The sequence below is a fragment of the Anabrus simplex genome, chromosome 4, assembly GCF_040414725.1.
Source record: "Anabrus simplex isolate iqAnaSimp1 chromosome 4, ASM4041472v1, whole genome shotgun sequence".
Taxonomy (NCBI): Eukaryota; Metazoa; Arthropoda; class Insecta; order Orthoptera; family Tettigoniidae; genus Anabrus; species Anabrus simplex.
Genome location: NC_090268.1, coordinates 429,329,046 through 429,339,572, shown reverse-complemented (window position 1 = coordinate 429,339,572; position 10,527 = coordinate 429,329,046).

Below are 10,527 nucleotides of genomic sequence, written 5' to 3'. Positions count from 1 at the left end.
TGTTCTTGCTGAATTTACAAATGAAAAAAATCAGGGCTATTTCTTGTGCCCAATCATTCATCCTCTGTGTATTGGTATCTAAATGGTTTCTTATAAATTTTGGATATGAAAGATCAGTGGGTGCTTGGATTTAATTGGATTACTTTTGAGAAAAATATTATTTAAATCAGTATTTTGAATTACACTCTTGCAAACATAGCACGTATGATGGATGCTACTCAGCAGAGCATAAAGTAAAAGGAAGATGGCAGAAAACTATGGTGAAGATTCGTTTGTAAATCGGGGAATTGATGATTGCAATGCATTACCTGCAGCTGTCTCAGAGCCTCTTTCCCAAAAAGGTAAGATGCTTCAAGAACAGACTCCAGCATTCTGTAAATTGTGTGCATATTTCTATGTGATGGTGTCATATTTTTAAGCAACGCTCAACCCACTGTAAACTGGAGTATTAAGGCGTCTGAATTATTTAAGATATGTGTGAATTTGTATATGAACGTGCTGTATTTACAATGCCAACATAATATTCTACTCTAAGTCATCGTGTAAAATTTTGGAATACCTAAGGCGAATGGAGGAGGATAGGTTACCTAGGAGAATAATGAACTCTGCTATGGAGGGTAAGAGAAGTAGAGGGAGACCAAGACGACGATGGTTAGACTCGGTTTCTAACGATTTAAAGATAAGAGGTATAGAACTAAATGAGGCCACAACACTAGTTGCAAATCGAGGATTGTGGCGACGTTTAGTAAATTCTCAAAGGCTTGCAGACTGAACGCTGAAAGGCATAACAGTCTATAATAATAATGTGCGTATGTATGTATGGTACGTGTAAATTCGTATATGACGGTGTTATAATGTTAAGCTAGTAGTAAGCAAGGCCCTTGGAGGAGTGGAAGGTAAAGGCTTACACCATTGTTAACCTCGGCACGTGATGGGGTAGAGTGGTTAGCTCTACGCCTGGCCGCCTTTGCCCCCAGGAATTAACCTGGTACTCATTTTTTCGATTTCCTGACGGGGATTCAAACCCACGTCCTTCCGGGCGAACCGAGCACGCCTTTACCGCCTCGGCCAGGCAGCACCTTAAGCTAGTAGTAAGCTCAACTTATATTATTGTAAGCCGTAGTGTTAACCACTGGAAATACTTAAGTTGTGTGTGAATTTGTGTATGATGATGCTGGATTTAGAATGTTAAACTGATAATATTTCCTGTAATATTTTCTCTCCATGGGATTACTTATTGTACTCTTGTTGCTGTTGTTGTTGAGTAATTATGTTCGAACTTTATTATCACTCTACTGTAAGTGATCACTGCAACCGGTATATTTCCTAGCTGCGATGTATTTGTTGATGAAATGAAACTCCACAGCCTGTTTCCAGTCATTCGACCGGGTCAGGAATGGAATGAATGAAGCCCGCATCTAGCGGCAAAGATAGGAATTGTGCCAGCTGCCGAAGCCTGTTGCACTCCTCTGGGGCAATGATTAATGACTGACAGATGAAATGAAATGCCATCGGAGAATGTTGCTGGAATGAAATATGACACAGAAAATCGGAGTACCCGGAGGAAAACCTGTCCCGCCTCCGATTTGTCCAGCACAAATCTCACATGGAGCGACCGGTATTTGAACCACGGAACCCAGCGGTAAGATATAATAATAATAATAATAATAATAATAATAATAATAATAATAATAATAATAATAATAATAATAATATGCGAGAGTGGGGGGAAGGAACCACGGAGAACTGTCTTCGGGGCTGCCGACAGTGTTATTCGAATCCTTCCTCTCCCGAATGCAAGCTCACAGCTACATGACGCGAGCCCCGTAGCCATCTCGTTCGGTTTCACTTTCATAAATAAACCTTCGTCTCGAACACTAGCTGTCGTCCTAATAGTCTGTCTTTTCTAGAAATGAATGATATTAAACTCGAGGATACCAAAAACATTTAAAGTAAATGGAGCATCCATAGGATGTATCAAGCATACACACCTTATAATGTCAGAGTAATTCTCAACAAATGTGAGGTAGAGCAAGATTATGGAAGGAAGCTAGGATAAATTTAAAGTGACTGCTAACTGAAACTCCCGTTGACATTAAACGCAATGGAAGTCTACTTCAGGACACGCTCACTTTTATGATAACCGGTACGTCTCCTGTGTCTTCTTTTATGGCTGTCCACTTAAATTTATCTATCATATGATGTGGTGATTTAATAGCAGCCTGTGGCTTCAATTTGTTCTGGCAATTGATTCCTTACATATTTATGAAGCATGCAACGTATATGGGAGAATATATAATATTACAGTCGAGAAGCGTTTTCCTCCGCAGTCGTGCATAATAAGTAGCTTAATGACGCCTAAAAGGAGGCTTTAGGAATGATAATTGGCTCCAAGTTGCACCGCTAGATACCCCAAACGGTCCGGAGAAAGTGCATTGTCTTCAGGAACCACTTCTTTGGCAGTATTTTTTAATTTGCTTCCTGACTGCTAATTAGCACTTGTTTAGAGATATCGAACATGTGGCACATTCCACACTCATATTAGTAAAAATAAGAAAATAGAATCTCTCTTTCTTAGCATTAATCCCGACTTGCAGGGTCTGCTGCTTTGCTACATCTCCTCCATTTCTGTCTGTCGTTGACATCTTCTGGTGTTAAGCCAACACTGTGCATGTCTGCCCTGATGTTGTCAGTCCATCTCTTTGCCGGTCTTCCTCGTGGTCTTGTTCCCTCTGGGTTGATGCGGAGCGCTGTTTTGGCAACTGAGTCGTCCTGTTTTCTCATGACGTGGCCGTACCAGCGGAGACGGGCTTCCCTCACTTTGTCTATGATGGGCGCGACACCAAACCTTTGCCGGACGTCCGTGTTCCTTATGTGGTCACATCGGGTCAGCCCCATGGACCATCGAAGCATCTTCATCTCCATGGCTGTCAACATTTGCTCCTGTTGTTTCGTCATGGGGCGACATTCAGTCCCATAGATCGCTGCTGGCCGTACCACACTCTTATAAACTTTTGCCTTTAGATATTGAGGCATCTTTTTATCACAGAGGACTCCAGTGACCTGTCTCCACTTGAGCCAAGCTGCATTTACCCTCATCCGAGTATCAGGAGTGGTGTCACAGTTTGAGGTGACGACGGATCCCAAGTACTTAAATTGCATGGTCTTCTGCAGGTCTTCTTCACTGATACTTATGGTACCTCTGGTTTGGGGGCCACATTCCAGGTATTCTGGCTTCTGGATATTGAGGTGCAGTCCATTTTCAGCCAGTCTGTCCTTCCACGTTTGAACCTGATGCTGGAGTTCAGGACGGGTTTCTTGTGCAAGTACCACATCATCGGCATAAAGAAGGGTCCAGGGATGTGAAGTCTGTATGTCAACTGTTGCCGTATCCACGCAGAGGATGAATAGCAATGGTGAAAGGGCAGAACCTTGATGAACACCCACAGTGATATCGAAAGGCGGAGAGATTCCAGCAGGACTCCGGACAACACTAGTGGAATTGCGATACAGAAGTTGCATCCAGCTTACATACTCTTCAGGGACGCCATGACAGCGAAGAGCTCGCCAAATAAGTTCGTGTGGGATACGGTCAAAAGCCTTTTCTAGGTCTAGAAATGCCATGTGTACACTCTTCTGTCTCTCTCTGTGCTTTTCCATCAAGAGGCGTGTGGCATGGATTGCATCGATGGTACTGCATCCCTTAACAAATCCCCTCTTTTTTGGTGTTACAGAGACAATACATCTGAGTCTGCTGTCAGGTACACGTTCAAAGATCTTGAAAGTATGACAGAGGAGTCGTATAGGGCGATAGGTCGAGCAATCACTCACATCTCCTTTTCCCTTCCAGATTGGAACTGTTGTGCTAGTTGTCCATGTGTGTGGAAGCTGTTTCTCGGCGATGATTTGGTTGAAGAGTGAGACAAGGAACTCTGAAGCAGGCTTTCCGAGCATTTTCCAGATTTCCGCTGGTAAGTCATCTGGACCAGTTGCTTTTCCATTTTTCATTTTGCTAATGGCAAGCATTACTTCCTCGGATGTAATTGAGGGAACAGGGCCTACGATAGGATCAGGACTAGAAATTGGTGGATGCATAAATTCTTTGTTGCTGATGTTATTAAAGTAATCTGCCCAACGCTGGAGAATGGATTGTTGATCCCGTAGCAGTTTGGCGTCGGCTCCCTTGATGTGCATTACGTGTCCAATGTCCTGAGTTGAACGGTGACGGGACTTAGCAAGACGATATATATTGTTTTCTCCTGATGGTGTGTCAAGCTGGTCGTATAGTGACTGGTAATAATGGTCCTTTGCTGCAGCTACAGCTCTTTTTGCTGCAGATTTCAGGTCGCGATATTGCTGAAGATCAGTATCAAGACGTGAGTTCCACCAAGTCTTGTAGGCTATCTTTTTCTCCTTGATTGCTTGCTTGACTTCGTCTGTCCACCACCAGGTTTGTTTATCAATATATTTTCGTCTGGGTATGGTTTTTCCCAACGTTTTTGTCGCCGCCTGATGTATTTGTTCCACAGCATCTTTCCACATATCTTGAACCGATTGATCGGACTTCACGGAGAAGTTTGCCAAGGCTGTCATCAACTCGTTTCGTTGGGCATTCATCCGCCACCACTTAATTCGGTCAGGCCCAGTCTTAGGTTTAGGTTTGGGTTGTGTAACATTGCTACGAATATCGAGGACAAGCAATCGGTGTTGAGGGGCAATGCTGTCATACGGAATTACTTTAGTGTCCGTTACCAGCTTAAAATCTTGTTGACGGATTAGCCAATAATCAATCTGAGTAGCATGACCACTGCTTGTATAAGTAGCCAGATGTGTTGGCCTCTTTTTAAAATTTGTGTTGGTAACCATCAGATCATGAGCCTCTGCGCAATCGAGTATCCGACATCCGTCATCGTTTCGCACACCAAACCCATGTCCTCCATGGCATCTCATATATCCTTCTTTGTGAGACCCGACATGTCCATTTAAATCTCCTCCAAGAATAATGGACTCACCCTGGGGAATTGCTCGAAGGAGGGCATCCAGACTGTTCCAAAATTCATCCTTCTCATCCTCAGTGCATCCAGTTTGAGGTGCATAGCAAGATACAATGTGGGCAGTGATGGAAGTTGAGTCAATCTTGATAGAAATAAGCCTATCTGACACCCTGTTGACACTGGTGACATTGTTGCAGTAGTTCTGGTCGACGACTATTGCTACACCATTTCGTGTACTGGTACCATGATAGATGAGTTTGTAGGCATCTCCGATTTCTTTTGCCTTTGAACCTTTCCACTTGGTTTCCTGGATGCAGGCAATGTTGACACGTCTGTTTTTAAGCATTTCTGCTAGTTCACGATGTCGGCCTGTCAACGTACCAATATTGAGAGTAGCAAATCTCAGTAGTTGTTTGGGTTGAACTAGCTTCTTTAGCCTACCCCGTCCATGAGTAGGTAACCCTTGCTCATTTATCACGTCACTCGGGCGTAAGTGGCGCGCGTCGCTTTGAGGGGACGCCCTAGTATGTTCCGAATTTAGAAGAGACGTAGCCATAGATGCGACAAATGATTCCTCAACCGACGGGTCGCTTCGTCTGTCGTTGAGGGCATTTTATAGCTACTGCCAGCATATCATTAGGCCGCCCCTAACCTGGAGAACAGACACATTTTGCAGCCGCCCCTCTGGGGTACAGACGCTGCAGCTCAATGGTATTTCAGCAGCATTTCCTCTGCTGAGGGCCCATTACCCTCCCACAAGAGCTCATCCGCCCGAAGCCGTTGGCTCTTGTAGGGAGTCAGGTTATTTTCCGCCGCCCAACACTCGGCGTCGAGTCCCTTGCTGTACGGTCTACTCGGTTACCGTAGCATGGCAAGCATGGCCAGAAAATAGAAAATAGAATAACACATTTTATTGACCCAGTATTCAAAAATTCACTGCATCGCAAACGAGGTGAATGCCCAGCAGTAGATTAGGGGCGAGACACGAACAGCTGTGGGAGTCAAAATTATAAAATTTACGAAAAACTTTGCTGACTATTCACACAGAATGAGATACGCTAATAATAATAATAATAATAATAATAATAATAATAATAATAATAATAATAATAATAATAATAATAATAATAATAATAATAATAATAATAATAATAATAATGTATGTCTACCCCTTAGTCCCGCTTGCTGATACGAGGTCGGGAACGGAGAGTGATGAAATATATGGCATGTTTTCACGATCAGATGCCCTTCCTGATGCCAACCTCAGTCGAGGAGCAAATGAAGATGAAATGCATGATGGTAAATGAAACTGAGTAAAGAGATGGAAGGAATAGGCCGTAGCCTATGAATAGGAATTGTCCCGGCATTTGCCTACAAGTAAAAATGGAAAGCCACATAAAAAAAGATTCTCAGGACAGCTGACTCCGTTTTATTCTACCAGTTGACAGTGACGTGGATCTCTCTTGGGCGATGTATGGTTGAATTTCAATTAATTTCGTCGGATAAACACCAAATGTGTAGGGGTAGCGTGCCTGCCTCTTACCCAGAGGCCCCGGGTTCGATTCCCGGCCAGGTCAAGGATGTTTACCTGGACCTGAGGGCTGGTTCGAGGACCATTCAGACTACGTGATTAGAATTGAGGAGCTATCTGACGGTGAGATAGCGGCCCCGGTCTAGAAAGCCAAGAATAACGGCCGAGAGGATTCGTTGTGCTGACCACACGACACCTCGAAATCTCCAGGCCTTCGGGCTGAGCAGCGGTCGCTTGGTAAGCCAAGGCCCTTCAAGGGCTGTAGTGCCATGGGGTTTGGTTTTAAACACCAAATGAATCACCAGAGAATGTTTACATGGCGTGAAATGACATCAGTAGAAGGATAAGTTTGAGTTGTGTCTTTAAAAGTAGGAAAGATCACAATATGAAGATAAAGTTGGAATTCAAGAGGACAAATTGGGGCAAATGTTCGTTTTTGGGAAGGGGAGTTAGGGATTGGAATAACTTACAAAGGAAGATGTTCAATAAATTTCCAATTTCTTTGCGATAATTTAAGAAACGGCTAGGAAAACAACAGATAGGGAATCTGCCACCAGGGCGACTGCCTTAAATGCAGATCAGTAGTGATTGATCGTGGTGAATATGCAAATTAGGATTTAACGGTAATCTTTTTGTACTCCCGGATCAACCCAATGTCTTTGCATGGTGAGGTAGAGGAATATTGTTGAGGATAGGAAGCCAGTAAAATAGAGTAAACCTAATAGAAGCGATGACCACTCTATAGTGCTATCCAATTGGATGTCTCTTAACTGAAAGTGAGGACTGCTGAGCCTAACTGGAGAACATTAGTCAGTCATACAGAAGGCCGGGTGTCATGCAGTAGAACTTCCCCAAGATGTTCCAAAACACTTCTGCATGGTACAGTCACATCTTCTGGCTGTAGAGTACTGAAGGTGTCGCACTATGGAGAGAGACTCGCAAATACATGTTCTGTTTCGGGATGTCCCATCCAAACGTTGCACGCAGCTAGATATCAGTTGTAGCACTCAACTGAAGTCTCCATTTACGCCCTTCCAAGGCTGGTCAAGCCAGTCTCAGTTATTGTCTCCAGTTTGCCCAAGTTACGGTGTCTAACAGCCAGGATATATCATCAGCGTAACAAAATGTTCTGCCCTTCGTCTGCAGCAAATCTGATATGCACAGACTGAAGAGAAAGGGAGCCTGCACTGATTCCTTTGGAAGATCTTTCGCTTCTACTTGCATCTCATGTGAGGAACCTGCGTGTATTTTGTAAATGGCGGAAGTGTAAAGTGTTGAATGTGAGGAAATGAACGTTAAGGACGACACAAATACCCCGTCCCCTGGCACAGGGATATTGATCATTTACAATTAACAACCCCTGACCCTGCCGGGAATCGAATCCGAGGCCGCCGTGTGACAGGTGGACGTGTTGCCCCCTACATCGCGGGGCCGGACTCGGAAGACTGTTAGTCAGCCTTTTTTTGTTGCTGCTTTCCGTTGTTCTCAACATAACCTGGAAAAGTATATAATTAGCCATATTTCCATTAAGCTGACTTGGATTGGCAGCGATTCACTTGTAAAAGCTAGGCACTTTCTCTAAACTTCAAAGACAACAGAGGTTTTCAATTGAATTTAAAATCCTGTTTCAGTGCGAAATGTGAGGGCAATTCCTTGATCACCGCCACTTCGATTTGGTCAGAGAACATCCTGATTTATCGTAGTAAGCTGATTAATATTCGAAAGGGCACCGTTTTGAATCCTTCAAGAAGTCTGCAGGTGAGGCTAAATATGATTATAGGTCGAGATAGTTGAGACAACTCTTTTGGTTTTCTAGGTTTCTATAAGACACGTATTTGGTTCTCTTCAACTGCTTTGGAAGCATCAGTGACGAAACGAGCTAGCCATTATCTAGCCTTTCAAAATATTTTAATGAGTAGCTCTGGATATATATCACCAAATCCAGGAGCCCATCCAGCTTGCATTTCGGTTATGACAACATTGATACCTACAGAGTATGCAGATGTGGTGGAAAGGAGGTTGTGAGCTGTTTTTCGTTTCACTCTCCTCATGTGGTTTACATGCTGAGAAATTCTGGAATCTGAGAAGATGTGGTTAGCAAATTTGTTAGGTGTGATCTCAGATTTCTCTTTCATTTACTCGACAATTAGAGAACGCATGTGATAGTTTCAAGGGTACTTATGTTATCTGTAAATGAGATTAGGGGTAGGGTATTGAAGCTAATCAAAGTCATTGATGTTGACTATCGGGCACTTGTGAGAATTGGCAGTAGAATGAGTTCTTGGTTCAAGGTGGTTACATGGGTTAGTTAAGACTAATACCTTCCACCTTTATTGTTCATAGTATACTTGTATAACTTAATGAACGGTATATACACAAAGAAGAATTCAGCTGGGTGGAAATGTAGTACGCAGTATGAGTTCTACTAACAATTTCATGTTAATGGCGGGCCATGCTGAAAGCCTTCAAGTCTAATAAATCACTGCTAAAATAGGAGGTTCAGTGAGAACTGTAATCATTTCCATGACCTTAGTGATGTCATCAGGGAAGGTAACTGACAGGAGTGAATGCTACGTCCCGTATACAAAACTGCTGCAGGTGGATCATTTCAAGTATTTGGGATGTTTATTTTTCTAGATTGGTAGGAATATGTGAGGAAATGAATGGAGGTGTGCTCAAAGTATTAGCTCTCGGATGGAACTATCCCTACATCGATCTGCTTTCGACCAATATTTCTGTAAGGGTAAGAAATCTGGGTGGACTTAGGATATAATATTCACACGTTGGAAGTAGCCTAGCAGACATGAAAGTAGTGAGAACAATGGCTGGTACAAGTGGCAGGAGGGCAATAAATGCTTCCTGCTTTGAGGTAAAAGGTTGTAAGGATTGTCCACAGAGGAGTAAAGTGGACGACTGGGGCCGTTGGTATAGTCCTGTAGGGTGAATGAGACAGGATAGGTTACTCAGCCATGGGTGGTTAGAGAAGTAGTGGAAGGCCCAGACGGGAGTTCTCATTGATATAATGACAAAAAGTCAGAACGTAATCAGCCACAAAGCAAAATACAAACAGGAAATCGTGCAGCCACTTAGTTAATTGTCAGAGAATTGCAGACTGTATACAGGGAGGAGTAACATACTCTAATTGAGAATTACGTATTATATATTTATATTACTTGTACTGCTTCTTGGCAACCATCATTTCACATCGTAAAATCCTGGAGAAACATTGAAATAGAGAGATGGAGTTGAGTCAGGCACGTTGGTGACAGGGATCCTACATAAGTGAGTTAGGTTTTGTGAGTGTGAAATCTTTTCTGGTCCTGTTGTGACATGGCATGTCTTGAGTTAAACCAGAGGTAAGCTCACCGGACGAAACGTTAGTCACGCCTGGAGAAATCATTGCAAGCATCATTTCATATCGTGTAGCTCCACCTCTGGACTTGATAACCGCCTGGAGTCGGTTAGGAAGTGAATCCACAAGGTTGTACAGGTACATCGCATCCAGGTTAAGCCACTCGCTGAGGATCTGTTCGCGTAATTCCACCAAATTGAGAGGATGCTGATGTCAGCGTTTTACCCGCTGTTCCAACATTTCTCAGAGATTTTCAATGGGGTTTAAGTCAGGTGATTTTACAGGTCAATTGAAATGTAATAGGGTGGGGGATTGTCAATAAAACCAGTCAATATGCGTCCAGCCCGATGAACTTTGCTATTATCATCTTGAAAAATCGGGGTGTCAATCCCATACGCATCATGCAGATGTTGACTGAAAGGCAACACCTGATAATCCAGAATGTTTAAACAAACATACTGGTTCACCTAAGTGAGCGGGCTCAATCTGTCATACCAAACACACCCCCAAAACTCCACGGACCCACCTCTGGCTTGAACCTGACCTTGCACACATCCAGGATGAAATGCTTCATTTGGGCTTCGGTGCACTCGACGACGTCCGTCATTGGAATACAGGCAAACACATGATTCACCAGCCTACATTGCGGT